The 24626-nt window shown below is 42.3% G+C and overlaps 1 pseudogene across 1 annotated transcript in view; it reads right to left on the minus strand.

Annotated features, from left to right (window-relative positions):
* LOC121948812 (carnitine O-acetyltransferase-like) overlaps positions 1–22245 on the minus strand; it is a 34266-nt pseudogene extending 12021 nt beyond the window's left edge. Inside the window, exons 1-9 of the transcript XR_015779463.1 lie at positions 22088–22245; positions 20710–21003; positions 19930–20048; positions 19428–19481; positions 18664–18814; positions 11793–11967; positions 9508–9686; positions 3474–3574; positions 2392–2511 (exon numbers count right to left, since the gene is read on the minus strand). The product of XR_015779463.1 is annotated as a carnitine O-acetyltransferase-like (transcript). The remainder of the gene's footprint in view (positions 1–2391; positions 2512–3473; positions 3575–9507; positions 9687–11792; positions 11968–18663; positions 18815–19427; positions 19482–19929; positions 20049–20709; positions 21004–22087) is intronic.
* Positions 22246–24626: the final 2381 nt, after the last annotated feature.

Below are 24626 nucleotides of genomic sequence, written 5' to 3' on the forward strand. Positions count from 1 at the left end.
AGCAGTTATAAAGGTGGTTGGTTGGTGGCTATCTCTCCTGCTGCCTGTGACGCTGCGCCCTCACTCACGGGTATGTATGCGTGATTGTTTTAATCCATCTAATTGCAATTCACGTATTAATTTTAGTCTGTATCACAGCAGGTGGCTCCTCCTCTGACGTGGGCCGCTGTGCTGCTGCTGTTCTGTCTACCTGCTCTGTCGCGGATTCGCCGCAGCAAGCTCTCCACTCTTTATATTGGTGTCCACTGTTTTCCGTTTTGTTCTTTCCTTTATATATAATTGTGTGTTCGGCGTGTGCGTGCGGTCTCGCACGCCTGGAGTAAATCCCTCTGGATGACCCGTGAGTGTTGCCTGCACTGTATGTGGTGTGGATCATGTGGAAGTAACACGCAGCATAGGACTTAAAGCTGCACTAGGAGGACTGTTCCACGCCAGTTAACTTTTTAATCATTGGTTGATTATTGTTTCTTTTGGTATTGTACTTAGATATTCATTTTTATGGTGTATGGATTTTGTGATCATTGTTTTCTGTAGACTTTGTGTTTAGTTATTCAGTTATTTTTGTATAAGTTCTGTTTTTTTTTATTGTTTGGTTTATTGGGTTAACTGTGCGTGAGCGGCAATTGAAGCACAATCAACCTTGGTGGTGACCTCCTGGGCCCAGCAGAGTGTGGTGTCGGGGCAGTTTTGGTTTAGTTTTGTTGTCTTGCCCTTTTGCCTTGATTAATATCTGCCTCTCTCTCTCTTGGACAGGAGCTGCTGGGTTGGTGTGGCGAGTGACTGATCCCTGCGGTGGCGGTCCCCTCACTCCCTGTACAGTAGTGCACCTGGGTGTCAGTCGATGGTGTGTGGTTTCTTTTTTTTTCTCCACATGTGGTGTGTATCATCAGGACCCTTCTCCCCCTCTCAGTCATCCTCGCCTGGTGAGCCCTCAGCCCTGTACCTAGCACATGCACTTTATTGGCAACTCAACCAACCTGTTAAGGTGCCCTGGAGGATTGTGCAATATTTTGCCACGTATTATTATTATTATATTATTGCTTGCATCACCACTGAGATTTGTTCAGCCTTTTAACTTTTGACATATTGTTAATAAACTTCCTTTTGATACCTTATTTTGGAATCCCTCAGTCTCTGGTGCCTCTCGAACCTGGGTGACCTTGTTAATATTAGAGTGGTGGTTCCCTCTGATGTATTTCCTGGGGGTGAAATCCCCTAGGTGGCGTTGTCGGGCACTTATTAACTAACAAAAATCAGTAAATAAATTCAACCCTCGTAGCATTGCCACACCAACAACGCCACCTGGGGAGTTTCGCCCCAGGAATTAGTTTTAAACCAATTTCACCTTTAACTCACGCAGTTCATTTTACTCAAGGCAGAGTAGACACGGTTCCGTTCAAACAAGCATTCTTTATTTTAACAATCGATTTAAAACACTAAAAACATCATTCACACAGGGACAAATCAACGGGGGGAACTAAATTAAAGCTGAGGCTTACCGGGGTGCGTGGGCTACTGACTGATGCGGAGAATCCCCAACCAAAAATATAAACACCCAAACACACGTGACAGTCACACACTCGGTGAGGAAACCCAGAACCCCAGGGAGCACAGCACACGAGAAGGGAGGGGGGAACCCCGCCACCAGGTCACCACCACCACCACCGGACCTCAGCAACTAAAACAAGGACAAAGAAGCAGCGGTCAAAAGCAGCAAGAAAAGCAGCAGCGGTCCCCTGTAGCTGTGGCAATGTGTCACTTTAAACCCGCCGCACCCAATCAGTTGATGCCGACGTCACTCGCGCACTGTTGGGCAGCTGACGCTCATACACTCTTGGGCAGCTGGGATCTGAGGACCCGACAAATCATCATCTACACATTCACATGTGCTTATAACAATTAGGAATGCGGGAGGCTACATACCGGTTAGCAGGGTTGGCTGGGTATGACACACCAGAGGAAGAGGGCGAGAATCGCGCAGCTACTGGCGTTCACCTACAATCATGCAATTGTTAGCTGCGGTCTTGACTAGCAGTTTACAGAGAGGGAGAGAAACTCACCGCAGCAGGCCATCTAGGTGACACACACACACAGGAGTCTCTGGAAGCCCCAAGTCAGCCGCTCTGCATGACACACAAACATTTGCTCCCGGCCACATGAGCCGAAAGCAGCAGGTGAGCAGACAAACCGCGTTACCTGTCCAAGCACAAAGGTCCGACCCGGAAGTGACGTCACCGTCAGGAGCAGCGAGAGAGAACTGGCAGGGAGGGATCGGCCCCTTTTATAGGAGGGTGCGCCTCTGATGGTTGGCTGTGGTGTTGCTAATTAGGCAGGCTCACCCACAGGTCTCTATACTACCACATAAGTATCACAACTAAAAGCTGCTCTTGCCTGTCTATGTGCTGCTTGGCCTCCTCAATGTCCTTCTTGATCTCAGGTGTGAGGTTGAAGTGAAGTTTCTGGGGCTGGGGCAAAGGCTCCACTGGAGACTGCATCACATGCAGCTTTTTCCTGTTTCCAAACACAACAGACAATGAATGATACGTGCCATGGAACCAAATGGGATTCCCTGGAACATCAAAGTCACATTGAGACAGTACCAAAGCACACGTGGCAGCTGACAAACCCAGAGCCAACAAAAGTTATGAAATGATAGTAGACTCCTCAAACAATGCCTGGATCCAATATCCAGCACATTGGTTTGAGACAACATTGAAGTAAATGTCTGATTAGAAGGAAGTGGATAAAATGAAGATAAGAGAGGTCAAATCTGATCAGAGCCACCAGAGGAAGCCCCATCATCATTCTTTATTCTCATCATGGCCATGTCATGCCAGGTCGGGAAGGTTGCATCAAACAGTAAAGGTATAAATAAGTGGTTGTTTAACACAGGTGCAAAGCCAGACCATGCCTGCTTTATCCAAACCATCAGAGCAAATTTTCTTTGACTGCACTTTTTCCAGTCCTTAAAGAGGGCAGTATATTCATTGTAAATTGGATCTTACATGCAATCAACACAGCAAAAATTATGGTATGCTGAACAGCTCAAAACGTCTATTTTGACATTTGTATTAAGTCAAATTTGTTCCTAATAACAGGTCAAAATATCATGTCCTACCATGTCAACTGTGCATCAAAACCACAAAAACGTCCAGATAACAACTTATATAGACGTATTAATACATTTAATATTGGGTGCAACCATTTCATCAGTTGTCGGAGGGGAAACTGCACAAGAAATCCAACATGGGCATTTTTTTCCCTTTAAATGCATGTGTGTCCTTTTGTGTCATTCTGTGTCCCTTCCCTAAATTTGTAGGTGTTTGGTCTGTGAACACAGTGCAGTTCTTTGTTTTCCTCAGCAGCAGTTTGTGACTCACAGAGTGGATAAATGCTACTTTTATTTGTGTGATTAAAACTGCAAATACAAACACCTGCACTCACAGACATTCATTTATTTTCAGCCTACTTACATGCATGCTCCAACATACGCACAGATGGTTGCTCCAACTGTAACATCAGCAGTGGTATTCGATCCTGTAAGACCATATGTCCCGTCTTCTCCGATGATTACCTGTAAAGAAGATAACACAATTAGCATTACATCCCAACTGCTCATGAGTGTATTTGTACCTGTATAAGTCATTCTAATCAGTAAATATAAAATTGGAAAGTGTGTTCTTACGGGCAAGGAAACTTAAAGGGTGGCTATGTGTATTGTTGTGGGGCTGAACAATTTATTTTTAAATATTAAAGGGAAACTATGACCATTTTTGAAAATTCATGCATGTTCCTCCAATATTTTCATCCCAAATTGTCACATGTTGTCACTTGGACTTCAATGGACTTCTGCATCTGCGCTTTACATTCTGGGATGCTGCTACCATGATGTCAACACAAGCACATGGTGGGATTATGCTGCATGTGGTTATGTTTAGACAACAAAAGCACATGTCCATCAACCCCAACATGAGCAAACACACATGCTAGCATGGTTAGGATTAGGGGATGGAGGCACATGGTGAGGTGAAGAAAATAATTTGCTTAGCTTTTCAATGGTTAAATAGCTCGTGGAAGGCATCTGAATGCAGCTCAAGAAAAAATGTTGACCCAGGTTTCAAAGGTTAAAGTTAAGACAAGGCCATGGTAAAGATAAATGTTATTCACCAAGCTTTTTGAGAGGGTGGAAAAACTGTTAGGAGTAAAGAGGAGGACTTCTATGAAGCTCAAGAGATTCCTAAACAGAGGGGGAAATGGCTGAAAAACAAAGAGACAAAAATATTCTCCAAATACTGGAAGGTATTCTGTTACTACAGACTAGATGGTTTGGGGATAATGTTTGAGGTCAATCTTGTTAGAGATTTGCTCAAATCATCCACAAAAAGCAATATTAATATTAGCCGTCTGATGCGACCGTGTCGCTCTGATAATCGGGAACTCTTCATGCAGCAGTGAATTAGTATTTTCTCCATGTAGGGTTGAGGCTGGAGATGTCTGTTTTTTTTTTGTTGTAGAATGGTGGAGCTATAACTAAATATTGACATGTAGATGTCTTCAGGCTGTGACACGTAAGCAGGGTGTGAAGTTTGAGACAGATTGGACCATGTAAAGTCAAAGCAGCAACTTCCTGTGTTATTATGGAAAATTGAAATTTGCTGCCTGCTACAGCTGACAGTCAGTGTCCACAGTTAACTTTGTGATTCATCAGCCAATTTGGCTGGAAGAAGAAATCTACTAGCCAAGCATATTTTTTACCAGACAAAATAATAAATAGCCATTTTATCCTCACATTTACATTTATTTCAGTAAATATAATTGTGATAACATGCAAACTTAAAAAAGAAGTCAGAGCAAAATCTGAAGTAAAAGTATTAAATATTATGGACATCTCATCACCAAAACCTCTGTGTATAAATGAGTTCTCTCTGGCAAGTTGTGATGCTGTGTATCTGTCTAGGGCTTTTATTGTAAAACGTAAGAACAGAAGAAGTGCAGCTACTGCACTGACGCTGTCAATGTGAGCACCAAAAAGAGTTTGCTGTGATGATACAAATTACGGGGCCTCCATTCGGTGCTGAGGCCCTAATTAAAGCTGCAGGCAGCAATGAACGGGCCCTCGCACCCCCACGCGAGTCGAGGGTACTGGCGGGACTCTGAGTGAAGCAATTGTTCATTTCAGTGAAAGTCGGGAAAAGTACGCAGAGGGTTTGGACCCTTGAGTGAGATATTCCACATGGTGAATTACTTCCTTTGGACACACAAGTTCTACGTCATCTTGGTCTACATCATCTGTAGACCAAAACATGTAAATTTCATTAAAATCAAAAGATAGTTGTGGTAAGAGGCGTACTTCCTGTTGGAAGTAGGTGGCGCAGTGAGTATCATAGTTCAATGACATGTTGATGTGTTCAGGGCTGCTGCCTGATCACAACTTAGGGGCAAATCGGTCGATGCAAAGTGAAGTTACAACAACTTCCTTTTTGGCGGCAACTACTGGGTCTCCATGGCAACAGCATTTATGGTAAACCTATACTTCAGAGGGAGGCATCATTTAGGTCCTAAAGGTTTTGTCACCAGATTTGAAGTCAATCAGATAAAATCTGTAGGACCAGTCCATCAAAGAAGAAAGCATGTAATTTCCATGACATTTCATGTTGCCAGTAGGGTGCGCTATAAATAATGGTAACAGTTGCCATGTAGATGTGTTCAGGGCAAGACTGTCATCACACGTGAATTTTGGTGCAGATTGGACCATGTCTCTCAGAGTTATAAACTACTTCCTGGTTAATGGCGACACATGAAATGTGTGGCCCAGTAACAACCACATGATGTGACGAAAACTCACAAATGTAATACCTTTTGATCTCTGGGGCGTTCTGAGAGGATGTTTAAATTTTGGAGTCAATTGGATGAAATCTGTAGGAGAAGATCGAGCAACTGCGACCCCTGAAAATGGCCAAAACTATGCCAAAATTGCACATTCAATTCAAAATGGCCGACTTCCTGTTGGGTTTCGGGTATCGGTCTGCGAGGATCTTTTGTAGGTCTTGGGCTGTTACACATGCCTCCCAAGGTTTGTAGCTCTAGGTGAAATGTACCACTGGGGCTGCTTTGTTGAAATATGTAGGGGGTGCTACAGAGCCATTTTGGCACATCATTGCAAAAAAAATATCATATCAGATATCACATTTTAGGACCTCTGATGTGTGTGTCACATTTGGTAAGTTTTTTGCATGCTTTGCCCCTCAAAAAGTGCTTCCAGTTTTATGCAGATCAATGCAAAACTTTGGGAACCGTGTTTGATGAAAACTCAAAAGTTTCATTTTTTGTGCATCATGAAGGTCTTTACAGTATTCTATTTGAATATGAGGTTAATTAGGTGGCGTTATGACTATGATTCAAAATTGCACTGCAGATGTCTTCAGGCGTAGTCTCTTATCAAATCTGTAACATTTTGTAAAGATCTGACTATCTGGGGCAAAGTTACAACAGTTTTTGATGTCATGTCGAAACACTGAAATTGTCCGACCCACTCCGGTAATGCCTTTCAACGAAATCTCACAATATTCATTTTCAAGCATCATCAATGTCTTAAGAATTTTTTGAGACCATTTTGAGATCAAGGAGCTAGGAGCTGGACATCTTACTGTAAAACTTTGCTTTTCCTGTGCCAATTGGTTGCGCTCTCATTATCGCTTAAAATTGTCATATAGATGTGTTCAGGGTGGGACTCCTATCAAACGTGAAGTTTGGGTCAAATTGGACCATTTACAGCAGAGTTACATACCACTTCCTGTTTACTTTGTGGTTCATAGCAGAACATGCAAATTAGATGCCTCATACAGATCACACGGTGTGATGAAAATTCATGATTTAAAGAACTTTTGCTGTCAAAGGTGTTATGAAGGTAGCCATAACATTTGAAGTCCATCTGATAAAAGTTCTAGGATAAGTTCTAAAAATTACGACCCCTGAAAATGACCAAAAATACACCAAAATTACAACTTCATATCAAAATGGCCGACTTCTTGGTTTTACGATATGGCCCAGAAAGATTTTTTTGTAGATATTAGGTTGTTGCACAGGCCTCCAAAGTTTCACAGCTCTAGGTAAAACGTGCTGCGGAGGCTGCTTCGTTGAATATCAGTAGGGAGCGAAACTGATACATTTCCTCCCACCCACGCACAAGACCATTAAAATATCAAATTTTTCACCAGACCCAATAGGTCTGCAGAGTTTAATGACTTTTTCAATATGTTAAAGCCCTCAAAAAGGCGATTCATTTGAGAGAAAGAAAATAAAAATTATTAATAATAATAATTAAAACTGCAAGCAGCAATGAACAGGCCCTCACACCCCCACATTACTCCCACTGTCCCGGAAAATGCATGCAGAGAGTTTGGACCATTGAGTGAGATTTTTCACACAGTGTAGTATTATTCTATGACCTCTAGGTGGTGCTCGAGAAGACAAAATCTAAGTCATCCTGGTCTACATCATTTGTAGACCAAAGCATGTTAATTCCATGTAAATCAAACGATAATTGTGTTACAAGGTATACTCCCTGTTGCCAGTAGGTGGCGTATTGAGTATCATAGCCAACTGACATGTTGATGTGTTCAGGGCTGCAACCTGATCACACCTGTAAAATATTTGTGGCTAATCGGTTATTGCAAACTGAAGTTAGAGCAGCTTCCTGTTCGGTGGCGAATACTGCATTGCCATGGCAATGGCGTTCAATAAAAACATATGATCTTCACAAGGAGGCATCATGGAGGTCTCTAAGCAGTTTTTGTTACCAAGTTTGAGCTGAATGTGGTCCACCTGTAAGGGGATGCACCTAAAAATATAAATCATGTGACTTCCTGTTTTTTAGTAGGTGGTGGTACGCCGATAAGTCAAATGAGCCATGCAGATGTGATCAGGTTGGGACTCTCATCAAGCATAAGAAGTTTGGAGCAGACTGGACAATGTCTGACTGAGTTACTACAACTTCCTGTTTCAAGGCGAAACATCAAAGTTAAAAATATAGCCACACCCACATGGTATGATCAAAACTCAGAAATTGAAAAGCTTTGATGTTGCATGATCTTTCAAATCAGTGAAAGTCGGAACAAGCAGGCAGAGTTTCAATCCTTCAGTTAGATATTTCACGTGGGGTAATGCTTCCTGCATGCTAGATGCTAGAGACCACATAAAATGTAAGTCATCTTGGGCTACATAATTTGTACACCAAACCGTATAAATGTCATGCAAATCAAAGTATACTTGTGTTAAGAGGCTTACTTCCTTTTTCCAGTTGGTGGCGCTGTGATTATCATGCTTAATTGACATGATGATGTGTTCAGGGCTGCACCTTGATCACACCTTTAAAATTTGGGGCCAATCGGTCGATGCAAAGTGAAGTTACAACAACTTCCTGTTTGGCAGCGAAGACCATGTTGGCATGGCAACGATGTTCATGAAATACCTTTGACATAGCAAGGAGGCATCATCAAGGTCTCAATAACTGGATAGAGCCATGCAGATATGTTCAGGCCAGGACTATTATCAAGCATGAGAAGTTTTGGGCAGATGTTTGGCTGAGTTACAACAACTTCCTGTGTCATGGCGAAACATCTAAGTTGGAAACCAAGTAGCCCACATTGTGTGACGAAAACTATTATTATTAATAATTATATTATTAGCGTGTCACGTTGATTGCTCCGTCATTTCATGCTGTATTTTTATTGGTTGGTTAGTAGATGTTGGTCAAAACAGCAGTCACACATTGAGATGTTTGTCCCAAATTTCTGACACTGTCAGAATTTTATCCCAGGCTGTTTTTGATCCCAAGACTGCGTCAACAACCATTCTTGAAATTTTGATGTAGGGCCACCATTTTAGAGCCACAACCAAAGATATCGTCATTATTCTGTCACCATGGCCATCTTTCCTCTGGGACAGCCCAGAATCGTGCAGTGTATACTGGGCTTAATCGAAAAATTGAGATTTGCTTTGCCACTAATTTGTGCTTTTATTGTACTGATTGCTTTTACGGGTGTGTTTGAGCAGTTATCCTTACTGATTAATCATGAGGGATCAGCTAATACAGCACTAAAACTATGTCTTTATTGCATGTTGATGTGGCTCCTCCAGTCAACATGTCTTAGGCATCCTTAGGCAAGATACTGAACCCCACATTGCTCCCGATGCTGTGCCATTTGAGTGTAAGTGTAGATGGTAGAAGAAGGTAGGAGGTAGATTTATTGTCATTTTTTAAACCAAGTTTAAAAAACAAAATTACTTTTGTTCTTGATCCTGCTAAATCTTTGGAGTTTAAGACAGAGAAATATATTACTGTATTAGTATTCAATTAGTATTCAATAATAAAGCATGTCTTCTAGCTGTCATTGGCTTCTTGCTTATTATCAGAACTGTTGTGATCAGAACTATTTGCCAGGAAAAAACATCTGTGTGTTGTGGCACAGTTGACATTTGTATGTGTTTACATAAGTGTTGTATCACCTGAAACCCCTTGTCAAACCAACGGTTTCCACTGAACAACTGGCTGCCTCCTCCATGCAGAATCTGGAGGAAAGCACTGCTGTGATACATCTCATCAGACACTGTAGGCGTCGCTCCATCCAAACACACAACGAAGATGCTGCTTTGAATAGCTGACAGTGAGTCTTTGTTGGTCTTATCTAAACACACATTAAGGACATACACACAGAGCAAACATGTTGTTAGTCAGACTACAACCAGTTTCCAGATACTCTGATATGTCCATCCAGTGTATCTGAGTCCGCTGGAAAGCATTTATATTTCCCCAATGACGTTTTTTCCCTTATCTTATTTTTTGATAGGACAGCTGAAGGCTGACCGAAATCTCGAAAGAAGAGGAGGGCTGACACACAGGGCCATGGGTTGAGGTTGAACCAATGTAAATCATTCAGCCTATACACAATACACATAACACCGGGGCGTATGCACAAAAACGTGGCGTACGCCCTTTTCCACGGCCATGCTCAGAGTTAAGAGTGAAATGATTGTGGAAATGCCAACTTCATGGCTGGCTCACGCACATTTCTACTGCTTTTGATCTGCTGGCGACACTTTGAGATGATGCTGGGAAACAGTTAGTAATGTCAAAACAATTACTCTGATTGGTGTGCACATCAGAGACACACTGGTGAACTTTTAACACATCCTCCTGTCTGCAATTAGGTGAGTGCATATACAAACGTGCAAAATTGTGCAGAAAATAATGTTAACAACAATGGCAGCTTTAGCATTATTACAAGATATTGCAAATGGTGTAGTGCGAAGAGAACGCATATATTTTCTGGGCACACGATGATGACTGGCTCACCAGCTGCTTCAGGTTTCCGAGGGCAATCCTCTTGGAACTGTGTGCAGAACTGCAGCCAGTCTTGGAGCGTGACGCTTTTGTAGCAATGTGTGTGCAGTCGATAGCCCCAATTACATTAAGAAAACCAGCTCTCACTGCAAATTGCGCTTTAATGTTGGCCTGTTCAACTGCATTGTATGGGAATTTGATGTACCTGGCTGACAGGCGGATAATTCCGTCCCACACAGCTGTCATGGCTTGGCTCAGGGTCGACTGGCACTGCCCTGATCGGTCGGCCAACTCCCTCTGGAATGCCCCTGTGGCTAGGAAACCAGGTGTGGTCAGCACCTGTATGGGGACAGGCAGTGCATGGCTCCTCGCTGTGTCGCGCTCCAACACCGGCCGCAGCTCCGCGCACAGCTCCAGGAGGATTGCCATGGGTAACTTAAAGCATCTAATGAGCCAGTCGTCATCGTGTGCCAGGAGATCCTCTTGGTCCCTGAATACCCATTGTCTTCGCACTGCGCCGTTTGCAATACCTTCTAATAATGCATTTGCTGCCATGATTGGTACCAGTACTGCCCGCACCATTTTGCACATGCTTTTATATCCACTCATCTAATAGCCGACAGGGGGATGTGTTAAAAGTTCATCAGTGTGTCTTTGATGTGCACATCACTCATAGTAGTAATTGTTTGATATTATTAGCAGTTTCCCGGCATCACCTCTGAGTGTTGCCAACGGACGAAAAGCAGTAGAAACGTGCGTACGCCAGCCAAGAAGTTGACGTGGAGCACCGCACATTTCCACAGTTATTTTACTTTTGATACATCTGAACGTGAGCGTGGAAAAGGGCGTACGCCACCTTTTTGTGCGTACGCACCCTTCGTACATGAGACCCCTGCTCTGTGCTGTAGGACAGCGCTCTACTCGGGCTGAGCTCGAGCTGAGCTTGGGCTCACGTGTTTGTGTTCAGGTGCTGCTCACACCAACACAAAAATGACTCGATTCAATTCATAAACCCGTTAATAACTGTTAGATAAAATGATTATTTCTATCACTGTGTGTATGACAGGTGCAGTGACAGGATCATTAACACTGAGATTACATTAGTCCTATGCAAAAAATAAAGAATGTCCTTATGCTGGAATTGAAAGCTGAACACTTAGCGTATTAAAGAATACCAGATTATTTGGGTTGAGTCCTAATAGTTTCCTCCTCAGACTTATTAATATAGACCAAACAGGTTTGATAGACAAACAACTGAACTTTGACTAACTAATGGCTATTTCTGCTTAAAGAGTAAACCCCCCACTTTTGGCTTGAGTGCCTCCTCCTTGCAATGTGAAAAAAAAGTCTCAAAAGTGAGTGCTGTAGACAATAAGTTTTATTACATATTCTCGTTAATCATAAGGGTTTTTTTTAAGTTTGACTTGCATAGGAGCATAGTTGGTCTCACCCTTGATGAGTTTGATGTAAGTCTGGGCCCAGCTGTCACGGTGTTCAGTGGTGAGGATTCCGACAGGCTCCATGTTGGTCTGTAATGAGGAGTTGCAGATCCTCTCCAGCTGAACACAGAGCTGATCAACTGTCAGCAGAGTCCCATCATTGTTGTAAACGTCCAGGGCAAAGAACTGAATTAAAAGGGAAGGAAACAGGTGAATTGCCAACTGAGCAAAGCCCTGGAAACAAAGATCCTCAGGGTCCTTAAGACCTTAGGTTTTCTGTAAAAAAAAAGGCTTTGTGGTCATTTTTTTCACAATCAATACTTGTATTTACAATTGTGAATAATCAAATGAATTCACTGTGTGGTCAGGGATAATGCTCCTTCTATTTCCACATGGAATTCTTGGAAGTTGTGACTCTGGAAAGAATAGGCCATTATTATCGTGGCTGACAAGGGCAAATGCTTTGCATATGAACAAACGAGTTGCATAAAGAGAAGCACGCTGCATATACGAAAAGAAATGCAAAAGGAAAACTGTGCAAACACAGAAAGGTGCTGCAAATACAGAGATGCACTGCATATATGAATACTGTAGTGGTTATTTATAACTACGTTAGAATTTGGAATTTGCACTTTTAAAGTAAAAGGGGCACCATTCTCCATTTATTTCTCCATTTATTTTGAATTATAACAGTTTCAAAACATGTTATCAGTCAATCTCACAATCTGTACCGTTTATCCTGTATACATAGATCTCTCTCTCTTGCGTTCTCATATTCTGCATGAGCACGTACACGCCACCGAGCTTCTCCTCTCTCTTGTTGACTGCGATTCGCCTACTCACCCGTTCCGCAGTATGGACTCCATCTCATTGTCCCCGTCAGATGACGATCTGTTTGGCCAGGGCCATTGCCACGGTGCCGGAGACGCTGCCCTCTGCAGTGCAACTGCCGCCCGGCGAGCGAGTGACTCCGAGATGTTGCCGCTGAGTTTCCTCCATGGTCCGTATTCCGCCTAGTTGTTCTCTGCTTGTCATACAAGGCTGCAGACTCCTCTGCTTCTCCCAGTCCACCTCTCTTGACGGGAAAACGAGGATGTGGTCACCCAAGGGCAGCCCTGTGTAGTCCCGACTCCACAGGCTCCGCGGCTCGCAGCTGAGAGGTCTCTCGATTGCCTAGTACCTTCAACAACTAACCAACTGGAAAGTGGTCAGCCATTCATGAGCACTGAGGGGCAGGGGAATCCCATTTCACAGAACTGACAATTAAGCCAAACTTTTCAACTCTCTGACGTCAGCTTGCCATGGCCACTCTGTAAACATCAGCGCTCTTCTCTCGCTGGGGCATCTGGTGCCGGAATGCCTTGCCCCCTGTTGTACACCTGCAGCAACCTTGCCAATTCGCTCTCACCAGTGCCCCCAGCTGTACGACCTCAGCTACTGCACCAGTTCACTCTCCTTGGGGCATCTGGCACCGAGCTTCCATTGCCCCCGGCTGTACATGCTCTGCAACTGCACCACTTCACTCTCGCTGGGGCATCTGGTTGCCCCCAGTTGTAATCCCACAGCATCCTTGACAGCTTGCTCTCTGGGGCATCTAGCACTGGGATGTCAGTGCCCCCTACCGTTCATCTACAACACCTGCAGCAGCCAGCCTTGACTGGGGCTCTTGCCTTTGCCCGTCTCGGACGGGGCTGTTGGCACTGTGATGCCACAGACTTTTCTCTCTCATCCCATGCACTGCATAGTTCCTTTCCAGAGTTCTGGTCTCTTTTCATTTACATTGCAGCAGGCATTGCCTGCCTTCACCACTTTATCAAGCCTCGCTTCCGGCTTCGAAGCTTAAGTGCATATCTCAAATTGATCTTGAATTTTCTCCTTGCCCCGCGTTGCACCAAGCGTCAGCTCCTTTCCCTCCTGGGCCACCTCAATTTTTCTCTCCGCATCATTCCCTGGGGGCAGGCCTTCCTTTCTCACCTGTTGTCTATCGCTTCCCCTTTCCTGTCACTCCTGACCTCCATCTCTCTTGACGCACCAAGCTGTGCTGAGCTCCTCTTCTGGCTCTATCTCCTTGGCGATTGGAATGGGATCTCCTGACTCATCATCAGGACATAAATCTGTTTACTGACTATGCTCAGTCTGCCCATTTTGGTTTTTCTTTTTTTTTCTTTTTTTTTTTTTTTTTACCTGTGGTGCTATTTCTTTATTTTAAACTGTATTTATTGTCTTTTTTGAACAAGTATATTACATAGTGCCGTACATACATATGTCTTCTGCTATCTATGCACATATGTATACAGACAATGTACCATGTTAATCACTTAAGTAAAAATAGAACATAGAAAAAAAGAAAAAAGAGAGAAAAAAAGGGGGAGAGGAGATGCTACATGAGCTTTAAGAAAGGACTTAGAATGAAGGACATAGCACACAATTGCATGCAATGTACACCTGTTTGTAAAATGTGAAAAAAATAAATAGAATTTAAATAATAAATAAAATCTGTCTTCCATACAAAAAGGTGTATAACTTTATACATTTTACGGGTGTGTATCAGCCTTTAGTGTAGCCAGTCATTCCTCCACAAATAAAAAGAAAAACAAACAAAAACCACAACAGCAACAACAACAAAAAAAAAAAAACACAAAAGAAACCAAACAAAAAAACCCAAAAAAAAACAAAAAAAAAAGGGGGGGTGCATCAGGATGTTCCTTATCTGTATTTCCTGACCACTCTAACTTTTGGTAAAAGATTGTATCATATAATGGAAATGGTTAATAAATGGTTGCCAAATTTTGTAAAATTTGCCTTCTTGTCTTTTCAAGGAGAATTTAATTTTCTCAAACTCCAAGTGCTTCATTACATCTCTTAGAAGATTTAAATGTGTCGGTGTAGTCCTCTGTTTCCAATTGAGTCAGATCAGACGCCGTGCGAGTAAACAGACAAATGATATCATATTATATTCCAAGTTGTTATTTATTATGTTAGAGTCTATAATTCCTAAAATTGCAATCATTGGGTCTAAATCAACAGGTCTGTGTAAAATTCTTGATAAAGTCTGGAAGATATCACTCCAATACTTTACTATCCTTGGGCAATTCCAGAACATATGACCCAATGATGCCGGTGAAAGCCCACAACGATTACATGAAGGATCTATCACTGGAAATATCTTACTTAGCTTTTGTTTAGACCAGTGTAACCGATGAATTATCTTAAATTGTAGGAGGCCATGTCTTGCACAAATTGAGGCGTTATGGGTCTGATTCAGAGCTGTGTGCCATTGCTTCTCTGCAATCTCTTCACCTAGGTCCTGCTGCCAAGCTGATTTCAGATGTTCCATAGATGTTGTACACTTCCACTGGGAGAGCTTTTCATATATATTTGATATACCTCCTTTCTTGTGAGGATCTTGCATTAGTATCAGTTCCATTGAGGACTGCTCTGGGGTGTTAGGATAATATGGATTATTTTGCTTTACAAAGTTCTGGACCTGCAAATATTTAAAAAATTGTGACCGAGGTATGTTGTATTTTTTTTGTACCTGCTCAAATGATGGGAATACATCATCAATAAATATATCTATAAAGCTACAGATTCCTTTTCCAGACCAATCGTCAAACATTGTATTATTAAATGAGGGTGCAAAAGAATGATTTTTAACTAAAGGGCTTCGGAGAGATCCAGCCTGCCATCCATAAAATTTTCTTACCTGGGACCAAATCTTGAGTGTATGAGAAACTACTGGGTTGTCTAACGATTCGGGGCGTACAGTGGGTAGAGCAGAGAATAACAGGGCTGACGGAGAGGAGGGGGAGCAACATGACCTTTCTATGTTAATCCACAATGGAGGTTGTTTTTGAAGCCAGTAGGCCATCATCCTTATATTACTTGCCCAATAATAAAGCTTAAAATCCGGCAATACCATCTCTCCTACTGATTTGGGCCTCTGTAAGAATTCCTTCCTTATTCTAGGTTTTTTATTGTTCCAAATAAACTCTGAGATAACTTTACCTATACTGTGAAAAAAACTGTTTTGATACACATTGGAATACACTGATATAAAAATAAAAACCTGGGGAGGATGGTCATCTTACCGTTTTGGTTTTTCTTGATGATGGAAGACGGTTTATAGGCAAACCAAAGCCGGAAAGATAGTGCCAGAAGTTCAGAAGCTTGGCCCCTCATGCAGATGCACACATGCCTCCGGTTCCTCCATAATAGGCCTTGACTTTCAACATCTAAATCCAGCTTTAATGCCCCTGATCTTGGAATCCCAGAACACCATTATCAATAGCCTGTCCCCTGCAACTCTTTCTTCATATTTGTCTGCTTGGAATTGTTTCCACCACTTTCACAACAGGTATAACATAACTTTTCCTTCATTTGATCTCATCTCTATAACCTGCTTTATCACCCACGCCCATTCTGTCTTGGGAATAAAAATCCGGACAATCAAAGTCTAACTCAGAGGCATTTCATTTATCTCCAAATTCCTAACCGGTAGTCCCGGCCCAGCTCATGGTCATCCCCAGATCACCTCACTGCTCAGAGGCCTCTCACATCAAGAACCAGCTCAAAATCCTCGTAGACTTCCATTAACCACAGATTTGCTGTCACAGTGCATCCACACCATCCGCTCCGGATATAGCATACCTGACGTCAACCAAACTCTAGAAGCAATGTTAATTCTCACCTTCTTCGGTTTTCTCAGATGCTCAGAATTCACTGCTTCGACCCTTTGATATGATCCACGTCGGCATGACTGCCTTTCGGACCTTTTCAAACCATAGTTTATTGTTTGAAAAGAACCAAAACCAACCAATCTGGCCAACCCACTCGTGACTTCTACTTCAACATTCAATCAGTTCTAAACCCCTTACTAATTCTCTCCAACTACTTACATTTCTGGACATCACAAAGCACATCCCAAGATGACCCTCTGTTTGCATCCGAATCTGGCCAGGTGGTTACCCTCTTCTGGTTCCAACAACACTTTCGTCAAGTTCTGGCTTTGTCTGGCATCTCTCCCACGCACTACTCTGGACACTCTTTCAGAATCGGAGCCGCCACCTTGGCCTCCCGCAGGGACATAACGAGACACTTAATTCAGATCATGGGCCGATGGTCCTCCCATGCTTTCCAATGTTACATCCATTCTGACCTAAGAGATCTCAAATCGGCTTTGTCCACTCTCAATAATGCACACTTATGGGGTTCTGTCATGCCCGGGAGCCATGGTGGAGCCCGGGAACCACGCTTCTTCCGGCTTAAATATCCTTCTAACTCGCTCCTCCGCTTTCGATCTTGTACCCTGTCTCCTCTTTCCTCCTTCTCTCCATAGGGTCCTAGGGGTCTGTCGTGCTCGGGAGCCACGGTGGATTCCTCACCGAAGCTTCCACACACTGCACTCAACCATCCATCCGACAATAATTCATCATTAATGTTTATACCAATTACATTCATGTCAATAAATCGTTAAAATGATTTTCTTGTTCAGATGTGGTCCTTACTAGTGAATTTAGAAATTTGGTTAAAACATCGCTATAGGACATCAACTCTGACCAATAAAAGATGTTATTTTGCCTACTTTTGCCAACTTGAATAGAGGTCCAGGTTGTCGCTTCGCTGCACATCTTCCAGACAATGTGACCTGCTGATAGGCGGTGGCGGCCGTGCAGGTGGAGTCAGTGTGCGGAGGACGAATGCTGACAGTTTGCAGCAGGTGTTGTTTCTAGATCCGTGGTAGAGTTCATGGCAGATCGCAGTGTCCTTTTTCCATTAATCTCGCAGAAATAATTAGTAAGTATTAATAATAAGTAGTTCCGTTGGCCTGACGAAGTCACTTAAAACTATTATCTTGAGCTTATTTGAAATGAAGTATAAAATGTCTTTGCTGACCAAAAACCGGTGTTAAGAAAAACGTCAAAGAGATTTAAAAAGAAAAGGCTCTGAAAAAGTTTAAGTTCAGCACAGCTGTGATGAGCAGTTGCGGCTCCTCTTGTAAAATTGAAGAACAAAGGGAAAAGTGCAAACGAGGATACACGAGAAGCGCCGTGGTGAAAGGGAAAGTAGAAAGAAAAGCCCTGAGCTGAGAGCCCACTAAGTTTTTATCTATGAATTTTGGGATGCGAATGGGAGGTGGGGTAGAGAACCTTTGTGCCCAGTGACCGCACATCTGGCATTAGTTTCTGAAGGACCTAACGTAATTTAGGAGACACTTATTTCTCTGTACTTTATGATGAAGTACGCGATTTGATCCATTGTGTTTAAATTCACGTATCTCATCACCACTATAGTCTCATCACAGTAATTTTAAACATGTTAGAAGACCTAAAGGCAATTTATAATGTGACACACAACTTTGAAAATCCTTGGCTCAATTCTGTTAAATGACCACACATAACATCTCTCCGCCAAACTTCAGTCCTTGTGTCAAGGAAAGGTGATAAACGACTGTTAGTTTGCATTCTTAAGTGACCCCAGGAGGTCATTTAGATGTCTTACATCCTGTTGTGTACTAGATGAGGCCTCAAAGAATTCCTATCTGTCATGGCATCTCGAGGTGGAAAGTGTCAAGAACTGACACTTTTTGTGGCTTAAAAGCAGAACCTGTTTGCAGATGTCCACAGGGAGCCTCAGTGCTTGGGGTTCGTAAAACAGTATCTCTTGACATGTCCCCCAGTTGCATAGGGAAAGTCGAACTCCAAAATTTTCCCAGGGGGAAAATGAAAAGACCACACCAAGGCAGTCTACTACAAAACAAATGCCATATCCACTCACACAACGGAAAAAGGGCTGGAGCACTTCCATTGTGTGTCTCCTTGCACTGTATAAAATATAAATGTGATGTATTTTACGGCTGTGTACTACAGTGATGTTACTCACCTGACAGTTGTGCACTACAGTAATGTGTTTGTGGGTGTAATATTCCAAAGTGTCCATCTCCAGACCAGGGATACGGCAGGATGAAAACACTTGCTCGTACTGCTTCATACAGAGCGGCTTCCCTCTGAAGTACTCAGCTGGAAATGTCCCACTGAAAAACATAAAAACATGAAACACTAGAGAGGATGAAGAAGTTGAGTAAACAAAAGTGGAATGACATGGTCTGGGTCCATTGCACGATGCCCAAAAGTCCAGAAAGACTTTTTTTCCCTTTGACTCACTGGAAAAGAGACATCTGTAAACCAGTGGATAAAATTTTTGAGTGCCATAACCCTCACAAAGCAACTCATTTTACCATCTTGATTTAATATTTGGAAAGGCTAAAAGAGCCACAAGATTAAAAACAAAAAATTGAAAATTAAATTTAGATAAAATTATGGAAATGTAGCTATCCTTATATGAGGGCATTTTTCTTACATGTGTCTATCTGTACACACATCAAACAGCATCATTGCTGCAGTTAGTAAGTCATGTTCATTTAAAGGGAAAAATACTGCCCCCCTTTCAGCTGGACTGGGTGGATGGTAATTAAACATATGGTCCTGTAGGTCTGTCGTTGGAAATGACTGTTATCGGCACAAAAGCCCTTTTTATTTTATCGTTTTGTGAAGAAAATATATCAGGACCGAAAATAATGAGACTGTAAATATTTTAAAAATCAACTGTGTTTTGAAAACAGAGAACATTTTAAGATCAGTACTCACTTGTCAATCATTGCCTTCACTTCCAGTACAGAAGAGACCAATTTAGCAGCAAACCTGAAAAGAGAAAAAAAACCTATTTATTTAAATGTTTAGGAGGACCTCCAACATTCTACTGACTTTTAGTCCCTCATATAGGTCTTCAAAAACTCAAAAGCTGAAGTCTTAAGGCCAATTGAAAATAACCCAAATGGAGCCTTAACAAAGTTACCTTCAGAGCCACAGAGGACGTTATATGTACGATAGACCACGACTTGTCTTGACAACTGATTGTCTCAAAGTTTCTTTCAATAATTTAACATAATTGATTTGTCTGAAGTTAAAGAGTTTGATGTTGGACTGTTATATATAGATCAAGAGAAAGCTTCAGAGTTGATGAGTTATTTATTACAAATTTGGGTACATTACTTTTCATAGAAAAACATACGGACCACATGTGAAAACAGTCTGCTGTGTGTGTGTGTGTGTGTATGTGTGTGTGTGTGTGTGTGTGTGTTTGTTTAACCTTATTTGTCCTTTTTTATCTCTGAAATCCATTCAGGGATAGAGCGCCCCAGAGGCTGATGAAACTGCCACAGGCCTCCGCTGGGTGAGATATTCAATCTTCACATAATCATCCGTACACTACAGACAGTTACATAAGTGACACACAGAGACAGATGGATGACACATTAAGATATAGTGACTCAAAATATGTTTGGAAATGGCTGAGCAAGATGTTAAAGTGTAAATGTAGAGTCATTTATTTTTGGTATTGATACATTTGTTTGGGTGGCTGTGTGTTTGCTCATCACGCTTGCTGAGTGAAAAATGAAGCGTGCCATTTCAGTTTTTCAAAATGCTTCAATTGATAACTGGGGAAAAAAGTTAATGAGAAATTAAAATGTTTCTAATGTGTAGTTTCACTGCGGCCAGAGCAAATGTTGAGTAAAAATAATTGTTTGTTTTTTTAAATTAATATTATATTTTGGGCTTCCTATGCTTTTATTTGACAGAAAAGTTAAAGCATGAAACAGGAAGAGAGAGAGGGGGGATGACATGCAGCAAAGGGCCAGAGATTGGAATCAAACCGTGGTGTATGCTACCAGGTGAACTACTGGGTGCCCCCATTGCATTGCCATATATTTTCTAAATGTGGAAATCTTATAGAAGTCCTACCTGCACTGTGGCTATGAGCCCTCCTTCACTGGCAGAATGTGTCTAAAAGGCTAGTCCCAGGAGCTGAGTGCATGATGAGCTGAGTAAACCCACAGCTAAATGGCTGCAGGATGTGTGAGCGGGTCACTCCCATGTTCTCAGGAAATTTCTCAGTGTTGCGTGCTTTCCTCTCCAGGCCCCGCTGCAGTCTCTCTCCGACTCCTCCTGCTTTCTGAAACTCTTTCACCAGTTCTTTTGCTCGCTTCAGCTCGTCCACCTCTAGGATGGGCTCCAGGATGTTGAGGTAGAGCTCACAGGTCTGCTGCAGACAGGGGACAGGCAGCTTGGGCAGTTCCTTCTGCTGGGACAGGTTTCGGCCAGCAATCTGAGTGGCTGATACAGGTTTCGCCAGGTGACAGGACTTCAGCATCCCCACTTTGACCTGAGAGATACAACAGTGTACTCAAACACATGTATGTGTAACTGTAGTAATGTTTCATCTTGTTTGGATACCAGTAAAGCCTTACTGTTTTAAAGTGCAACAGGAAGATACACAAGAAGAATACAAAGAAGAAGCAGACATGGAAGACCTGAATTAGTCAAATCAGAAGCTGTAGTGAGAGTTCGAAATTAACACTTGACATGCTGAAGAAAAGCACTGGGATTCATAATAACGCTAAGTCACTGAGGTCATGCCCCTCTACCTGCCTGTAATGGACAATACCAGCTCATTCTCACTGTGAAAGCATCAAATACCAACACCTTAACAATGCTTAAAAACTGATATTGAATGTTGCTATATGTGTAGAACAATCTTGAAAAATCTTTTTTAAATATGCTCTAGGCATGTGAAAACTGATGGGCATCAGCAAACAATACAATAGTGGTCAAAAAGGACAGTTGAAATGAAAGATAATGTAATGTATTATTGTGGGCGGCACAGTGGCGTTGTGGTTAGCACTGTTGCCCCTCAGCTGTGGGCAGGGGCATGTTCTCCCTGTGCCTGCTCGGGTTCTCTCCGGGGTCTCCGGCTTTCTCCCACATTCCAAAAACATGCAAGTCAGGTTGATTGGTGACTCTAAATTGCCCGTAGGTGTGACTGTGAGCGTGAAAGGTTATCTGTCTATACGTGTCGGCCCTGCGATAGTCTGGCGACCTGTCAAAGGGGGTAACCCGCCTTCTGCCCCATGACAGCTGGGATTGTCTCCAGTCCCCTCGTGACCCTTGCAAGGACAAGCGGTTACGGACAATGAATGAATGTATTATTGTGACCCAGTGGGTGTAGATGTTTGCCAGAGTTGATTGTAATATATCATTTTACTTTATTTGCTAAAATATACAATTAATACTATTTTTAAAAAGTTAATAAAAACAAAATGATGTTAAACTGTGAGACATAAGAAGACAGGGTAGTAAGGATAAACAAGCATTTGTACCCACATGATGTCGTCTAGCTAGTGTAATTTGAGTAAGCTCTATTATAGACATCATAAAAAGGCAGAATAAACTGAAAGTGTGGTACTCACCAGAGCTCCACTACAAATTCTCAACATTGTGCTTCCAGAGAAACTTCCACAGGATAAGCCTGGACACTATTAACCTGTTTCAAGCTATTTTAGTTATACAGATCAGTAATGTCTCGAAAGAAAAGCTTGTGCTCTATGAGAGGAGTTGGTAACTGATGCTCTGCTGTCAGCTCTCAGAGACTATCTAACTACCTGACATCAACTTGATATACATACTAGGAAGGGTTTGTTTGTACTAGAAATGTATTCATTGACAGGGAGGGAAAGGAATACCAGTAAAGGTGTCACGTATTTAAAATACAAAATATGAGTAACGGCATTCTGTTGCAGTTATAATTAATTTTTGTGGTTTTCTTCTTACAGTCACTATGGTTTTTTTTTCAGTCATTTCCTTGTTTTATTTGTTGTTGTTGCTGTTGACAGCCTATTTTTGTTTGGTTTGGTTTTTTGTGTTTTTGTTTTGCTTTGGAGATGGGGTGTACTAATTTCAGGTAATTTTCTTGTACTTTTTCAGTATTGTCTTGTAAATGTATGGGTTATTTCTTCTTATCTTGCTCGTTGCCTTTTCCCCTTTTTTAAAGAAATCAAGCCAATTTTCACAGGTTTCAAGTGTTCACTTGGAAGAGACAGCTCCGTCACTTAAAGTCTTGCTCCCTTAGCTCCCATGTTTCTGCCTCCGGCCAAAACAGTCCGTCATCACATCCATCCATCCATCCATCCATCCAGGTTTATGACCTATACTGCAGTCAGACACCAGAAGGTGACTGAGGTCAAAGCTATACTTTGCGATCAGCTGTCAACTGAACAACTGTCATGTTGTCCATCTTAAATACAGTCTATAGTCTTTACCTGTCGAATAGTGTTTCCCCTCATGTTAATGCGTAGTGCCTCCCGTGGTAAGAGCTAAGGGTTTGGGGAAAAAGGCTTGCACACAACACCTTTAAACCTTGGCCTGTAGCTGCACTTTGCCAGACTGATGGAGTCAAAGACGATGAAAAAAACAAAAGTAGAAAATCCCTCTGTTTCCTCGAAGTCATTGGTGTGGAAACATGTTGCCATCTCTGTGAGTAACAGGATGTAAACAATGAAAGCGTTTTGTCAGAAAAACTATAGTATGCAGGCTGTGCTGCTGAAATGGAAGTCAAAATAGCCTTTTGCAGGCCATGCAGCAAAGAGCTGAGGCTGGAATTGATGCCACAGCTGCTTCAGCGAGGACACAGCCTCCATACATGGGTCACCCGCTCTAACCACTGAGCCACCAGGCGCCCCAGTGATATTAATCTTAACGTGTTGTTGTAATTTTTGTTGTTGTTTTGTTCATTAGTCACTAGGAATCTGTTACAAAATATGTTACAAATTAGCTTTTTCCACATTAAACATGAATTACCTATTGTAAACAATTACATAAATGAATATTTTCCTCTTTTCTTTAGCATTTGTGTCATATACATGAAGATTTCATGTATAATTAATTAATTTTTAGCCAATGTCAAGTCTCTATTTGACCATATTATGGGTTATGGGGCGGCTCGTTTGGGTGCATGCACAAGGGCCCCTCATAATCGAGTGCACAGGGGCATGTTGCCGCTACTTTACACCACTTGACAGGTCTTCGGGATTTGAACCCGGATAAGAGGGATCCTGCATACAGCAGATTTGTCCTCAAACTTTAGACTGAGTGAGCAGGTGTGACGTGTCGGTGCTAACAAAACAAACTTTAAACCCTGCTCAGGTCATCATACCTGTGGGTGTGTCACATGTCATGCAGGCAGGCTGCAGGTTAGCTCAGGTGAGACAGCAGTTAAACACCTGAGAGCAGGTAACAGAGCTACTGTTCAGGTCACATCAGGAGAATATTTACATTTTTAGCTGAAGGACATAGTCAGAGAAGAGGTGGGGACTGAACCAGCGACTGTGTTTGACCTGATGTAACCTGAGCTACTGTTGCCTGTGTTCACCTCAGTTTCTTGGAAGTAGATATTTAATGAGTTAGACTGGTTCAGCTGCAGAATTAAAGGACTGTACTGGTGTTTTCATGTTTCTCACTGAATACATAAAATAATCCTGTGTTAGTCCCACGGTGGAGAAATTTAAATCATTACATCAAAAGGGATAGTGCAAACAGGAAGCATCACTAAAACTAGAAATGCCTCCACCACTAGTCAAGTTTCCACATACATCTTCCCCCACCAGTACAATCAGCACAGCGTTAGGATTGATGTCACTGGGGCGCCTGGTGGCTCAGTGGTTAGAGCGGATGACCCATGTATGGAAGCTGTGTCCTCACAGCAGGAGCTGCGGCATCGATTCCAGCCTCAGCCCTTTGCTGAGCCCCCCCCCCCACTTTCACACTTGTGCTGTCCTATCAATTAAAGGCAAAAACACTCTAAAAAACATCTTGAAAAAAAAATTAGAGTCACCAATTCAATCTCAGACCAAATGTCTTCTGTTCCTGAGTTATGACATTAAGTAATGGCCAAAAAAGGTGTTTTTGCAGACCATTATGATGTAACAGTGAGGTTGACCTTTGACCTTTTAG

This window comes from Plectropomus leopardus, chromosome 17 (assembly GCF_026936395.1).
Source record: "Plectropomus leopardus strain MGB_pleo_1.0 chromosome 17, ASM2693639v1, whole genome shotgun sequence".
NCBI classification, from domain to species: Eukaryota; Metazoa; Chordata; class Actinopteri; order Perciformes; family Serranidae; genus Plectropomus; species Plectropomus leopardus.